Source organism: Bos grunniens, chromosome 3 (genome assembly GCF_055505025.1).
Source record: "Bos grunniens cultivar Pamir isolate PY7600 chromosome 3, Bosgru_T2T1.0, whole genome shotgun sequence".
Lineage (NCBI taxonomy): Eukaryota > Metazoa > Chordata > Mammalia > Artiodactyla > Bovidae > Bos > Bos grunniens.
Window position 1 is genome coordinate 72646064 of NC_141167.1, and position 16107 is coordinate 72662170.

The 16107-nt window shown below is 43.8% G+C and overlaps 2 long non-coding RNA genes across 3 annotated transcripts; one reads left to right on the top strand and one right to left on the bottom strand.

Annotated features, from left to right (window-relative positions):
* Positions 1–9783: 9783 nt before the first annotated feature.
* Positions 9784–11227, bottom strand: LOC147375846 (uncharacterized). Its single transcript, XR_015160542.1, has 2 exons — positions 11089–11227; positions 9784–9970 (listed from the first exon to the last, which is right to left on the bottom strand). It is a non-coding gene; the product is annotated as an uncharacterized LOC147375846 (long non-coding RNA).
* A 1686-nt stretch (positions 11228–12913) lies between these two features.
* LOC147375847 (uncharacterized) lies at positions 12914–15091 on the top strand. 2 transcript variants are annotated; one of them, XR_015160540.1, is made up of 2 exons: positions 12914–13045; positions 14886–15091. It is a non-coding gene; the product is annotated as an uncharacterized LOC147375847 (long non-coding RNA). The 2 variants fall into 2 exon arrangements; XR_015160541.1 differs by having other exon boundaries at positions 12933–13065.
* Positions 15092–16107: the final 1016 nt, after the last annotated feature.

The window sequence follows — 16107 nt, forward strand, 5'->3', positions numbered from 1 at the left end:
GTGAAAATAAGAAAAGTAACAACCAGCATTTATTGAATACTTATTGTGATCAGGCACTGTATTAGGTCCATCACATATAATCTTATTTAATTCTCACAGCAAAGAGGAAGGTAATAATATGCCCACTCTACAGATAAGAAAACTGAGGCCTGGAAAGTTAGTAACTTGCCCCAAACCAGTAAGGCACAGAGTAGTTACTTTAAACTCCAAAATTTGAGCTCTTACACAATACTTCATTTGGGGCTACACAGAGATATCTTTATTAGGGGTGCTGCTGCTACTGCTAAGTCGCTTCAGTCGTGTCTGACTCTGTGTGACCCCATAGACAGCAGCCCACCAGGCTATGCCGTCCCTGGGATTCTCCAGGCAAGAACACTGGAGTGGGTTGCCATTTCCTTCTCCAATGCATGAAAGTGAAAAGTGAAAGTGAAGTCGCTCAGTCGTGTCCGACTCTTAGCAACCCCATGGACTGCAGCCTACCAGGCTCCTCCGTCCACGGGATTTTCCAGGCAAGAGTACTGGAGTGGGTTGCCATTGCCTTCAAGCCAAAATAAAAGTCTGCTATCCAGGGGTCTATGCAGACAGGGAGACAGGAGACATTAGAAAATTTATAGTGTTCAAAAGACAAACACAAATCAATTTCTTCTAAGTGTGAACATACCTGTTATATCACCCTTTCTCCAGCAATGGATTGTTTTATTTTTAAAAGCATATATTCAAAGACTTCCCAGGTGGTACAGTGGATGGGAATCAGCCCACCAAGTCAGGAGACATGGGTTTGATCCCTGATCAGGGAAGATCCCACAGGCCAGTGGAGCAACTAAGTCCATGTACCACAAAGTTGTTCAGTCGTGTCCGACTCTGTGATCCTGTGGACTGTAGCCTACCAGGCTCCTCCGTCCATGGGATTCTCCAGGCAAGAATACTGGAGTGGGTTGCCATTTCATTCTCCAGGGGATCTTCCCGACCCAGGGATCGAACCCAGGTCTCCCGCACTGCAGGCAGTCGCTTTAACCTCTGAGCCACCAGGGAAGCCCCACAACTACTGAAGCCATTATGCCTACAGCCTCTGCTCCACAGCAACTGGAGAAGCCACCACAATGAGAAGCTCATGCACTGCAACTAGAATTAGCCCCCGCTCTCCACAACTAGAGCAACAAAGAGCCAGTGCAATCAACAATTAATTAATTAATTTTTAAAATGCATATACTTAAAATGTTCACATCAGTGAATGGTCTATCCCTGCCGATTTTAATATCAAGATGTGGCATTTTTCCATATGTGTGCTTATTTCTACATTTCCGTGTCTTCTGCTGTGAATTGGGTAATTTCTTTTTCCTTTTTTTCTCTACAGTCTTTATGATCATACCTTAGAATAAGGATACCAGGTTCTTTGCAGCAAATATGACAATTTATTTAATTTCTAACTCTGAAATTTTATATTACATTCTGTAGTCAAATATTTTTCATTATGATTTTCTACCACTTAGAAACAGTCTTTCATCTATTAGAAGTCTGACAAATATTAAAACTTACATCAATAAAGTTGTTCTGCAATATAGTATCTGTTTAATTTATCAAGAATGTATTTGGGGTCATGGTGTGAGGTGAGAACTTATACTCTTTCTCTTTATTTATGACTATTATTTATTTATTACATATATTCATTTATGTGCAGCCTTGTTCCAACAAGGATTAATTTTATTTATTATTATTTATTCCTTCTCTTTGTACTGCATATTGAATTCATGTACACATAACATGCACCATTGTTAGGCCATAGATTCTGCTCCAGGAACTGTATCCTTCCATTCCATTACTATTTCTGTGCTACCCTCTGATGATACCAGTGCTCCCTTAAGAAGGCAGTCTCATCCTCCCCCTTATCTTTAGAATATGAGATGGTCTTGTCTGAATATATTTTTAGATCAATTTTGAGACTTTAAATTTGCCAAGACTTCTCCCCCACAGAAAATCCTACTGGGTTCAACTTGAAAATGCATCAAGCCTATGAATTATTTTTGCAAACAGTCTCATCTCCACAGTGGTTCCTTTTTTCAACACGTGGGGGCCTTCCCTTTCTTCCATCCTGCTTTGCCTTGCTCAGTAAAACTGGTGCTTTGATCGCTGTCACATCTGGTCTCCTTCTTCCACCCCACTTCAGTTTCACTCCACGTTCTCCTGTTTCCTCATGCACATCCAAACATAACACAATAGGACTTTCATTTACTACAGATGAGAAATCCTGGATCAGGTCTCATTTACTTAAACAATTAGCTAACAATGTGTTGCCTAAGAGGCATGAGCTATACTAGAAGCGTAGCATTCTCTAAGCCATTTGTTTTTAATCTTATGAATAACCACTCAGAACAGGAGAGTCGTAAGTTCTTTTTAAAGTTACTTGGCTCCATCTTCGAGGTGGAATTCCAATTATTTGGAGTGAAGACAGTTGGAGTCCCCAGAGGCAGGACAAGAGTGAGGCAGGTGCAGTGCCCATGATGCAAAATTCAACATTTCTGGAGGTGCCTCCCTCTCCTCACCCTTGTCCTGGTTCCACCCCAGAAGTCCAGGTGCTGCGTGCCAGGTAGTGATGGCCTGCACCTGGGAGAGAAGACCACCCCCATAGCACTGCCAGGGGCCTGCAGGGGTGGGCCCGTCACCATCTGTGAAGAGCTCTTAGTCCTGCTTGACAGATGGCCCCCATCTTTGCTTATCCAGGTCACTTTTGCATTTTGATAGCAAAAAAACAAACAAACAAACAAACACTAGATCAGTGTGACAGCCTGACACCTACAGGAATGCTCTTACAGGGTCCATGACCATTTGTCTGAACCACTTTATAGGTCAATGGAGTTGTGATCTGCACTCTGGCCTTTGCCACCCTTAACTGTCCAGAACCACCACTCACTTGGAAGAACCAGATAATCCTTGAACACAGGAACGAGAGCCAGTTAAAAACCCAAGAAGAGTTGGAGATAAGCAGAGGAAATCAACTATGATCAAATGCACTGTAAAATGGACATCAGGAGGCTACATATATATGAGGCCTGATTCCATAGTCTTGGTATGCTATTCAAACACAACAAAATAGCTTTTGTTTGGGGCAAGGGGAAATTTATTTAACAATCTTAGCTATGCAGGACACATTCTCATTAATTAGAAAAGGCTCTAAAGTCTGAGATAAAATTCAGAATTAGAGAGGAAAGGAAAGAGAAAAGAGAAGATGGAAGAGGATGTCAGAGAGCAGAAAGCTACCAGGAGGGGCAAGAGGCTCACACAGTGAGAAGATCCTGGGACGGGGAGAGGGTCACGGCAGGACGAGGTGCCAGGCAAAAAGGGCAGGGCCACTCAGTTCAGTTCAGTTCAGTAGCATCTGACTCTTTGTGACCCCATGAACCACAGCACGCCAGGCCTCCCAGTCCATCATTAACTCCCGGAGTTCACCCAAACTCATGTCCATTGAGTTGGTGATGCCAGCCAACCATCTCATCCTCTGTCATCCCCTTCTCCTCCCGCCTTCAATCTTTCCCAGCATCAGGGTCTTTTCAAATGAGTCAGCTCTTTGCATCAGGTGGCCAAAGTACTGGAGTTTCAGCTTCAACATCAGTCTTTCCAATGAACACCCAGGACCTATCTCCTTTAGGATGGACTGATTGGATCGCCTTGCAGTTCAAGGGACTCTCAAGAGTCTTCTCCAACACCACAGTTCAAAAGCATCAATGCTTCAGTGCTCAGCTTTCTTTCTAGTCCAACTCTCACATCCACACATGACCACTGGGAAAACCATAGCCTTGACTAGACAAACCTTTGTTGGCAAAGTAATGTCTTTGCTTTTTAATATGCTGTCTAGGTTGGTCATAACTTTCCTTCCAAGGAGTAAGCGTCTTTTAATTTCATAGCTGCAGTCACCATCTGCAGTGATTTTGAAGCCCAGAAAAATAAAGTCAGCCACTGTTTCCACTGTTTCCCCATCTATTTCCCATGAAGTGATGGGACCAGATGCCATGATCTTCGTTTTCAGAATGTTGAGTTTTAAGCCAACTCTTTCACTCTCCTCTTTCACTTTCATCAAGAGGTTGTTTAGTTCTTCTTCACTTTCTGCCATGAAGGTGGTATCATCTGCATATCTGAGGTTATTGATATTTCTCCTGGCAATCTTGATTCCAGCTTGTGCTTCCTCCAGCCCAGTGTTTCTCATGATATACTCTGCATGTAAGTTAAATAAACAGGGTGACAATATACAGCCTTGACGAACTCCTTTTCCTATTGGGAACCAGTCTGTTGTTCCATGTCCAGTTCTAACTGTTGCTTCCTGACCTGCATACAGATTTCTCAAGAGGCAGGTCAGATGGTCTGGTATTCCTATCTCTTTCAGAATTTTCCACAGTTTATTTTACAGTCAAAGGCTTTGGCATAGTCAAGAAAGCAGAAATAGATGTTTTTCTGGAAATTTCTTGCTTTTTCAATGATCCAGCGGACATTGGCAATTTGACCTCTGGTTCCTCTGCCTTTTCTAAAACCAGCTTGAACATCTGGAAGCTCATGGCAGGGCCACTCATTGCAGGGTAACCACACCAACCACACATATTGCTCACAAAGAGCCCCCAGGTGACCTCGCAGTACAATAATTTATGTATTCTTGCCTGGAGAATTCCATGGACAGAGGAGCTGGGCAGGCTACAGTCCATGGGGTCACAAAGAGTCAGACATGACTGAGAAACTAACACTCATGCAGCAATGACCTTCTGTCTGCAAGAAAGTTGAGACACACATGCCCCTGCTTGAAGGAGTCACGCTACTTTTTTTCAGTATACCATTTGTCTGTAAAATAGGAGGCTATTGAAGTAAGTAGAGATGTCAAGTCATACAAGAGACAGCAATCTACCTTCTCCCACACTCCAGGCTGTCATAAGCTCTGTGATGTGACAGCTATGCTCTCTGGCAGCCAACATTGACCTGCATCTCCAGAAGCTCTTCGCCAGGAGCACCCCCAGGATGCCTCATCCAGCCCTGTGTGTGGCTCACCCAGCTGTGACCTTGTCTTCTGTCATGTTACTTGAAAACCTCTTTGACCCATAGTAGTTGATCAAATGTGCAGAAGAGTGTGCTCGACCTGCCACACACATATGTATGTGTGTATACACGTCTACAGATAAGCAGAGAGCTGTATATTCAAGGTTTGGGGTACGCTGAGTTGCCTTCAGTGAAAACAGCAGAGGAGAAGAATGTTAAGTTCAGCAGGTAATCTGGTATTTGGAGGCACCCTGTAAGTCTGACCAACAACTTCATGAAGGGCAGCAGGAAGAACACCCATCCGACAGGTCCTGACGGAGGGAACGGACAGCCAGGGAGGCCCTCCTCACAGGAAGTTTGTTGTGTGTGGAGAGCTGGTCCAGCTGGGTCTCCCAGTTCCAAATACCATGTGCTCTATTCTGTGTGTTCAGTGTACAGACAAGGGAAACCTGTGCCTGGGACCAAGAGGTCATCAGCATGTATTTGCTGAATAAATAATTCCCATCAGGCATGTTAAAGTAGTTGTTGACACTTAAAAAAGTTAAACTTCAGTTACCTAGACCTGTCATTCACCAATCCAGAATTATCCTTTTCTATTTCACACAATAGAGATGATACCTTATCACTGTCATGCCAACCCATTCACTTTTTAAAAATGGGTTATAGGTTTTTATCGAGAAATAATTGACATATAACACTGCCTAAGTTTAAGGTGTGCAACGTGCTGATTTGATTCATTTATATATTGCAGTATGATTACATTAGCTAACAACTCTGTCGAGTCACAAAATTATTTCTTTTAGGGGATAAGAATATTTAAAACCTAGCCTCTTAGCAACTTTGGAATATATAATGGCACCCCACTCCAGTATTCTTGCCTGGAAAATCCCATGGACGGAGGAGCCTGGTAGGCTACAGTCCATGGGGTTGCAAAGCGTCAGACACGACTGAGAGACTTCACTCACTCATAATCACTATGCTGTGCATTAGATCCCCAGGATCTATTCATCTTCTAGTTGCAAGTTCATGACCTATTTAAGTGTGATTGGCTTGTGAAAGATGAGCCACACATGGGGAAACAGAAAAAAACAGAGCTGCCCTTTCGTTTTGTTTTCCCAATACCCAGCAGACAAATTACAATCACATATCACTCAAGTACTACAGAAATTAAGCTAAGTTAGTACGATTCCAACACTAGTCTGTTGGAAATCATACTCTAGGTCAGAGCTATATTTTTATCTCCCTACAAACAATATGGAGAACTCAGGTATATATATATAGGCTATGCCATGCAACATGTGGGATCTTAGTTCCCCAACCAGGAACTGAATCTGCACTTCTTGCATTGGAAGTACAAACTCATAACCACTGGACCACCAGGGAGGTCCCAGGAACTTGTTTTAAAGACATATTATGCGCCCTACCTCCGAAGATTTTTAATTTAGTGGGTCTGGGTGGGCCCAGGAACTCCTCATTTGTTTAACAAACATCCCAGGGGATTCTGTTCTGGGAGCCACTGGAGATGATAAAGCAATGCCACCTGGGTTGAGTACCAAACAGTGGTCCAATACCCACAGTCCCCAAGTCCATTAGCTAATTCAAGGAATAGCACAGGTACACTCTCCTCAGTTGCTATAAAATAACAGAAGTCTGTTTCACATTTCATTGTTAACCTCGGCTTTTCAAAATTACATAATACTCGATGGAGGTTGGGGCTTCCCTAGTAGCTCAGATGGTAAAGCATCCATCTGCAATGCAGGAGACCCAGGTTCAATCCCTGGATCAGGAAGATCCCCTGGAGGAGGAAATGGCAACCCACTGTAGTATTCTCGCCTGAAGAATTCCATGCACACAGGAGCCTGGTGGGCTGCAGTCCATGGGGTCACAAAGAGTCGGAAACAATTGAACGACTAACACACACAGATGGAGGTTACTGAAACTGTCTTGAGCCAAGATATTTGGTAGGCATACAGTAACAATTTTTCAAATTAGCCACTGATATCACGATTTTAAAGATGAGGAAATAGGTTTACAGAAGATAAGAAATTTACCCAAGATAACATAGTGAGTAAGTGTCCAAGCTGGATTTCAAACTCCTAAGTCTGTCCAACCCCAAAGAAAAAGTTATTCCAGACAACTAAATAATGCATCATTTTCAATTCTTCTGTAAGAACTCATGTCCAGTGATTTCGGATATTCTTTACAGGTGATTCATTCATTCCAGTTTCATAGGCTCATAACATACTAAATGTCTTCCATTCTAAGAAAATATTAAGATTTAATAAGAAGAAACATCATTTGAATAACAGTTTTCAGCGGCATAAAACTCTACAGTAAATCCGTACATTGAGTGTAAGATGCCTCACAATTTTGGAAATGTGAAAATGCAAAACTAAATAACAACGAGGAAGAGAGGGTAGAATCTGTGGGGGAAAAAAAAACATACTACAATTTATGGCTAGTTTACTATGCAGCCTCTGGCTTACAGCGCCACCTGCTGTAAAAAAGTGGCAACTGCATGGGCCCTCAATGTCCACACTGGTCTGAGGCTTGTTATCTCTTTATCACCTCGTTTCTAACAGTAAGTGCCAGTATCAGATATAATATGTGGCTGTGGAACAAAGGTGAAAATAAGAATAAAAATAAAATTTTAAAGGAGGAAAACTAAAGAGAATGGAAAGAAAAAAGGAAACGAAAGTAGGGAGGCTGTGCCTCCTCACGAATCACTGTGTCATTAGTATCTCTTTTCTTATGCATCAGGTATTCTGCATGTTTGATCTCCAATCTATTTGATTTCTGATCTTACACCGTCTTGCCTTTTTCTTTTCTCAGTCTTTTCAAAGAACAAGCTTTGTTTTTATTGACCATCTCTATTACATTTTCATTTCTACTTCACTTATTTCTGCTCATCTTTGTCATTTGCTTCCTTCTACTTACTTTGGGTTCTTACTTTCCACACCTCTGCCATGTAATTTTAAAGTACAGAATTCCAAAGTGGAAGGAGATAAGACCTGGCCCTCCCCTCTCATTTTATAAAGAGGCCCAGAGGGAACGGGCATTTGCCTAAAATCCTCCAGCTGGGAACAGAGCTTCCACACTCTCCATTCACTGCTTCTCTTCTCACACCACCACTCTCCTTCCTTCTCTCTCTCCTCTCCCATACCTCTCCCTCAGCCCGGAAGAGAAAAAGATAAGATTTTTGGATTGATAAAATTCAGAAGAAATTGATAAATATCTTCCTCAAAAGAGTCGCATGTAAGAACTTAAAAATCAGAGCACATCTGTGTTGGTGGGTTTCCTGTTGTTATAACACAGCGCGTTTAGTTCAAAGGGTGTGTGCGTGCTCAGTCATGTCTGACCCTTTCCAACCCCACGGACCCTTTCCAACCCCATGACCCTTTCCAACCATGGAGCTCCCCAGGCTCCTAGAATACTAGAGTAGGTCACCATTTCCTTCTCCAGGGGATCTTCCTGACCCAGGGTTGAACCTGAGTCTCCTACAGCTCCTGCATTGGCAGGTGGATTCTTTACCACTGAGCCACCAGGGAAGCCCAATCCAAGGGGAGGGCTGCCGATTGAATAAGAAGACGGAAATGTCACAAGTAATCAAACACAGCACGATTTTATAAAACAAAATTCAATCGGCCTTCTAGAAGTTCATGCTGTATTTATAAAAATTCTGATACTTAGATTATTTGGAAAGAAGCAAAAATTGATGGTATCTTAATGAATCGGGTATCAGTGTCAAAATGCAAAGGTAGTCTTACATTCCAGGTTAAACAGATGAGCACTTCTAGCCATAAAACGTATTGAATTGTGGGTAAAAATCACTGGTCCTGTAGGGTTAAAAGGGAGCTGAGGTTTTACTTCTGGGCTCACGTCCTGCTACCCCTGGGACTTCAGAAGCCCTGGTGGCCTCGAGGGCCAGGTATCTTCCTCCCTCTGCCAAGATCTTGGATAAGAAAGACTATGAGGTTAGTCATCTACATCTAGTAAGGCGATATTGCTCAAGTGCCCTCTCTAGGACTGTTTGTATTTGAAGTTCTCCTTCAGTGTGAGTTTTCTTGTCTAAGAAATATGAGGTAGCTTTGATCAAGGACGTAGGTACGGGGGGACAAGGGGTTTCCAGGTGCTCAGAAATAATTCCATCCAAGACCCTGAATATTTCAACACAAGTTTGCCATGTCCTCCAAAAATGTGTAGTCCCCAAAAGCACTTCCCAAAGTAGCATTAGAGTTGTTAACACACATACACACATGCACAGTGTGGTCTAGTCTCTAATATACTGGTACACAGTGTGATGCTCTGAGAGGGATATGGAGAATAATACTTCTAAAACATATTCAACCATGAGACATCTTCTTCAAGTAGCATCTGGAGGTCTGTAATGAGTTAAATAATGTCACCGCTCCCCCCAAAATAAAGATGCCTCAACCTGGAACCTCAGAATGTGACTTTACTTGGAATGAAGATAATTATGACATCAATCTTGAGATAAGATCATCCTGGATTGATTAGGGTGGGCCTTGAATCCAATGATGAGTGTCCTGTCAAGAGACAGAAAAAAAGACGCATGGCAACCCAGAAAATAAGGCCACATGAACACGGAGGCAGAGGTTGGAAAGACACAGCCACAAGCCAAGGGACGCTGAAGTCCAGAAGCTGAAAGGAAGGGCTCTCCCCTGCCAGGGCCTTTGGAGTGAGTATGGCCTAGCCGAAGCCTCGACTTCAGGCTTCTAGCCTCCATGACTGTGAGAGAATAAACTTCTGTTGTTTTAAGCCACCAAATGTGTGGTAATTTATTGCAGCAGCCTGGGGAAGTAACACAAGGCCTAACATTCCCCCAGAACATGCAAGAGGAATCAGTTCATAGACTTCCTTCTGCTCAGTCTCCAGCCCCATCAAAGAACCATTCTGAAGGCTTTCTGACGGTATTGCCATTAGAACTCATTATTCACTGTAAGACAGAAAAAGAAGAAAATGGTTTCTGAAGACATACGTGGACATAATAGGCTTTGGCAAGAGGTATCCTAGAGACAGGAACAACTGCTTGGTAAGAGGAAGTAGGAAGTGTCTCAAAGTCATTCATGGGAAGGCTCTGCCTTGCACAAAAGCAGAAAACTGGGAGGTGAGAGATCTGATTAATATACAAATAACATTATAATTGGACTAAGTGAAAGTCAACAAATGAGAGCAGTCAGCCCCCAGCAGCACAAGCATTTTATCTTCCACAACATTTGAGAATCCTGGGATCTGATCCTTCTGCTCTTTCATATTACAGTCAGAAAGTCTGTGCTGAAATTGATTGTTATGAAGAACCAGTCTCAATTTTAAAACCAAGCATGAAAAAAAATTTTTATGAGTGAAAAAAGTTCCGAACAACTCTATATCATATACCACCATTTTTGTAACATCCCCTAAAAAGCAAAGTAAATTATACAAAGGAACAGGACAATGTGAGGTGAGTATGCTCAAGCAAGAGACTGATAAAATTCAGAGAAACAGTTACCTCTGAGATTGAAGGTTTGGCAGGGGTTGTGTTCAAGGAGGAAGAGCACGGTAATATTCTAACTCTGAGATTGGCTGGTGGGCTCAGAGTGTTCATGTTAACGTGCATTATAACTCATACATGTGACATATATAACATATGTGTTATATACAACTTTATTATGCAATACTTGATACATTTGAAAGAATATATTAACCTAAAATATAAGGGCTTCCTGGTGGCTCAGATGGTAAAGAATCTGCCTGCAATGTGGGAGACCTGGGTTCGATCCCTGGGTCGGGAAGATCCCCTAGAGAAGGGAATGGCTACCCACTCCAGTATTCTTGCCTGGCGAATCCCATGAACAGAGGAGCCTGGTGGGCTACAGTCCATAGTGTTGAAAAGAGTCAGACACGACTGAGCGACTAACACACACAAAATATATATAGCCTTTTACAAGAAAAAAGTTAATCAAACTGAAAGCCCCTCAGGGCTTGAGCTCAACTGTGTTCCAAAGACCACATTTAGGGGGAAACCTGGCGGCTTGACGGTCTCCATGGCTCACTTCCCCATAAGAGTTTTCTCACTTGATTCTTGCTGTCTCCACCAAGCCCGGCCGCAAACTTGTCACTCTTGCTCCCAGCTCTTCAGAGACACAAGGATAAAACCAGCCTCTCTTCCTTCCAGTCCTCAGAGCAGAGCAGGCAGGGGAGCATTCTCCAAAAGCTGTCCTAAGTGAGGGTGAATGGGAATGACAGAAGCATAGCAGGACAAGCAACAGCGTGCTGCAGCAAGCCCAGCCCCACACAGTCTGCCCTTAGTCACCACACCCCCTCTGCTTCCCTCCTTCTCTGGCTGGCACCCCTCCTTCAGTCTTGCTACACTGTTTGGGGTTGTCTGTGCAGGCCCATGCATCCAGCCTCTGTCGCTGCTGTGTCCTCTGCTGAGAATGCCCTCCTCACCTTTCTCCGCCTTGCCATATCTTGTTCATCCTTCGCCTCTCCACGCAGGCAGCCTTTTTCAGGAAGGCTTCAGGTAACGTCAACTGGGTGAAGAACCCTTATCACCTGTCTCATGTCTCATCACCAACCCCAAGTGAGCGTGACCTTGAAGGGGCAAATCTTCCTGCTTGGTGTCTGCACACCTGGAGTTGACCAAGTCCTGGTACAAAGCAAATGCTCAGTCAATCCTTGTTGAAAGGAGATGTGCTAAAATTAGTCAAGATCCCAGAGACCAGATGTCAGTGCAAAGCTCTCAAGGAGAAAAGAAAGACTTTTCTGAGCCTCCAACTTTTTTATCCTGAAACTACTTCAATCCAGCTCCAAAGGGCTGGGACTCCTTTGCACACATACCTTTCTTGGCTCCCTTCCCCAATCCCCTTCCCTGCCCCCTGGCCAAATGGCCTTTTGCAACCCCCTTATCTAACAAGGGCATCTTGAATGATTCCCCGACAAACTAAAAAACCAAAGTTCAAACCCAAGACCCCCCCGTATCCATCTTATTTCTGGCTTCTAATCTGAGGGATGTCTTCACAACTGATAGGAGAGGCAAGATGAAGAATGATCTGGACCCTCAAGCCTGAGTTGATGGTCACGGTCCCTCTGGAGCCTCTACTAACTGTCTCTTTCATTGAAGTGAAGTGAAAGTCGCTCAGTTGTGTCTGACTCTCTGCGACTCCATGCATTATACAGTCCATGGAATTCTCTAGGCCAGAATACTGGAATGGGTAGCCTTTCTCTTCTCCAGGGGATCGTCCCAACCCAGGGATTGAATCCAGGTCTCCAGCACTGCAGGCCTCTCTAAGGTGAGCCCTAAGTCCTAGAAAAGAAATTTCCTTATCATAGTCTAACACCACAGTATTTTAAGAATAGGGTGTCAGACTATGGTTTAAAGGATGCTGGGAACTCGGCCACAGGAGCTGGTGAGGAGAGGCAGGAAGCTTGAGAAAGAGGAATGAAGGGTGGGAAACCAGACCTTTCCCCGGTGCTGGCCCCCAAGCACAGGATCACTAAGACACACCAGCTGAAGCTTAGCTCAAGCCTTAGTCGGCACCTGGAGACCTGACCTAAAGGGTCTCCTTTCAGGTCAGACACCTGAAAGTAAAGCAGGCTACTTGAGAGCTTCCAGTTGCATCTCTGGCTGACTGGGCAAGGAGCAAGAGCCCAGCATCTGTGGAGAGCAGCTAGAAGTTCAGGCAGGTGCCAAAGCCTTTGATAAGAAGCAGAATATCAGGAAAGACAATCATGAGAAACCTAGGGTTAGATGGGTGAAGAGGCAGCGTGAGGGAGGGGATACATAGATTCACACAGAAGAGGAGAAAATGCTATGCCCAAAGTGCTACAGAAAAACTGGGGGTCCAAATGGAGTCGAAGAGGAGATTGAGGGGCAGGGGAGCCATGAGAGCTGGCACCTTGGCTATACTAATAGGTTGTGTCTGGAGATATAACTGTCTTAAAGGTCCAGCAGGGGATGTTGCTCCTGAGGAATGGAAGGGGTCAGGCTGAGCCTCAGGGCGAGGCAGTAGGGAGTTAAAATGGAGAGAAGGCAAGTATGTTCAAAAACAGGTACATGCATATAGTACATGTTAGAAGCTTCCTAACTGGAGGCTAGGATGTGGTGTGTGTGTGCACGTGTGTGTGTGTCAGTGTATAACATATAAAAGTAGAGAAAATAATGAACCTCCATCCATGGAGACTTCCCCCAACTTCTGCACAACTGCTGGTCAATCATCTTCCCCCCACACCTCCACCCACTGCCCTCTGCCCTGAATTTTTAGAAGCAAATCCCAGATATTGTATCATTTTGTTAAAGTTTCAGTATGTAAATCTACGAGATAAGGACTTTCCTTTTTTTATATAATTTTCTTTATTCTTGGTTGCACTGGGTCTTCGTTGCCACATGCGGGCCTTTCTCTAGTTGTGGCGGGTGGGGGCTACTCTCTGGTTGCAGTGCACAGGCTTCTCACTGGGGCGGCTTCTCTTGTTGCAGAGCACAGGCTCAATAGTTGTGGCGAAAGGGCTTAGTTGTTCCGCCATATATCGGATCTTCCTGGACCGGGGATCAAACCCCATGTCTCTGGCTTTGGCAGGTAGATCCTTTACCACTGAACCACCAGGGAAGCCCAGGACTTTCCTTTATGAATTAACCCCAATGACACCATCGACATCATCAGATCCCCAAATTCCTTAACAGAAATACAAGTTACCAAATATCCAATCAGGATTCACATTTCCCAGATGGTCTTCCGAATGGTTGTCTTTCCTTTTATTTTTCCAGTTAGTTTAATCTGGGTCTAAATAATGTCCATACATCATTAGTTAAAATATTCCCCAAGTCTCTTTTAATTTACAGGTTTTCCTTCCCTGTCTTGTTTCTGAAAATTATTTTGCTGCTGCTGCTATTGTTGTTAAAACACTAGGTTGTGTGTATGCAGGAGGTCCCATTCTTGGTTTTGCTGATGGTATCCCTGTGGTGTCATCTGACTTGTTTTCTCTGTTCCCTATATTTCTTATGAATTATAGATTCACGCGAACTCCTCTGGCACAACTCTTTCACAGGTGCAGTGTGTTCTTCACTGAGAGGATGCTGATGTCGGGTTGTCCCTTTTTTTGTTTCAGAAAACTGTGAGGTCCTAAATTCTATCATTCCTTTGGCACTTAAAAGCCAGAATACTTCTATAAAGAGAAACCTCCTTCATCCGTTACATGATTACCCTGATGAATGGTTCAGGTAGAAGAGACAGGATATGTGCTTGATTCTTTCATTTACCAGTTTTTGATAATGAGTTAGTTCCCTAGAATCTTCTAAAGGCAATCAATGAGGCTTTATTTTTGTTGAGTATTACTGTGAATTTATGAACATGAATATATTTGATGTATTTTAAGGATAGGATGTTTGTAAGATCTTTAAGGTCTGGTATAAGACGGGCCTTTCAATGCAGGCAGCCTGATTAGACTGGCAGGTTTGTCCTTTAACAGTTGAGGATGGGTGGACCCAGCAGGGGGCAGGTTTGAAGTGAGCCGTGAATGGCACAGTCCTGTGAGCAACCAGTTGACTGATGTATGGTTCTGAGGAGAAGCTGTAATTCTGACGAGAATTACTTGAGTAGTCAATCTATTGCTCCAAAAAGTGGATTTTTAAGAAATTCCTAAAACAATAAAAATATTTGGCTTGAGACTTGCCCTTTAAATCTGAGGTTTATTTCCTTCTTTACACCTTGAAATTTATTCCCATTGTCTTCAAATATTTCTTCCTCTCTGTTTTTATATCATTCCCTTTCTATTCTAGTTCTATTCTTGATATTAATTAGAAATTTTAAAAATAGCTGCCTTATTTGCTGGCAAACTGCTGAAACTACTCTTTCCAATCACTGATTCCTCTTCAGCTACATCTGCTGCCGCTGCTGCTGCTAAGTCGCTTCAGTCGTGTCCGACTCTGTGGGACCCCATAGACGACAGCCCACCAGGCTCCCCAGTCCCTGGGATTCTCCAAGCAAGAACACTGGAGTGGGTTGCCATTTCCTCCTCCATCAGCTACATCTAGTCTATGGTTTATCCATATTATTGATAAAGAATATTCATTCTATTATCATATTCTTCATGTTTAATGTTTCTATTCATTTTAGTTTCATGATTTTTTCCTGACCTATATTGCTATTGTCATTCCTCACTTTCTTAAATATATTTATCATGCTTATTTAAAAATCTTGGTCCATCCGTTTTAATTATTCAATTATTATTCAATTATTCAATGTATTTCAGATGGCATACATTGTCCAACTGTTGTCGTTTTATGGTGGTGTTCCATAGACTACCATATGGTAGTCTAGTTATTTGGCCTGTGAATTCATGTCCTCTTGGAATTTCAGCTCCTCTGATAAACAGGTATCCAGAAGGCCCAGGACTTAGGAGTGGGAGGCCGCTGATGGGCCCAGAACCAAAGTCTCAGGCACAGGAGAGCCACTGTGTGTCCCTCCCACTCCCTGGCTACACCAGATCACGCCCCAGCCAGGTTTCTGCCCTCAGGGAGAAGCAGGGCTGAAAAGAAACCCTAACCTGGCAGCCCTGGGTGTGTGCGTGGGGGGAGGAGAGAGTGAAAGGGGGGCAGGGGCCCACCCTCAGTGTTTAATGTCCCACCCCAACAGCACTTCTGTGTTGGTCAGCTATTCCCAGGGAGGACTCCCACCAGTGGCTTCTGAGTTGTTACCATTTCTTCTGTGAAGAGCGATCACTGGGACAGAGCGGCGAAAGCAGAACCTGAAGTCTGGTTCATCCCACCTAACTTTGTGGCGTCTCCTCCTGCCACCCACCTTCTACATGTTCACAGACTAAGGCAATCCTTAGATTCCCCAGCCTTTTAATTTCTTTTTTACTTCCCAGAACCTGCGGTTCTTCCAGCTGCTTTAGTTTCTCCACGCGTCGTGGGAGAGCAGCCCTGGGCCGCATCCTGGTGTTAAGAGAACCACCTTGACAACCCCTCGAGTCTCGGGGTTCAGCTCTCCTAGCTCTACAGTTTGCTGTCTGTGTGTCCCCGAGCAAATTACATGGCTACTGTCCGTGCCTCGTTTTGCCTCATCTGTAGATTGGGGCAATGGTAGTTTCTGCCTG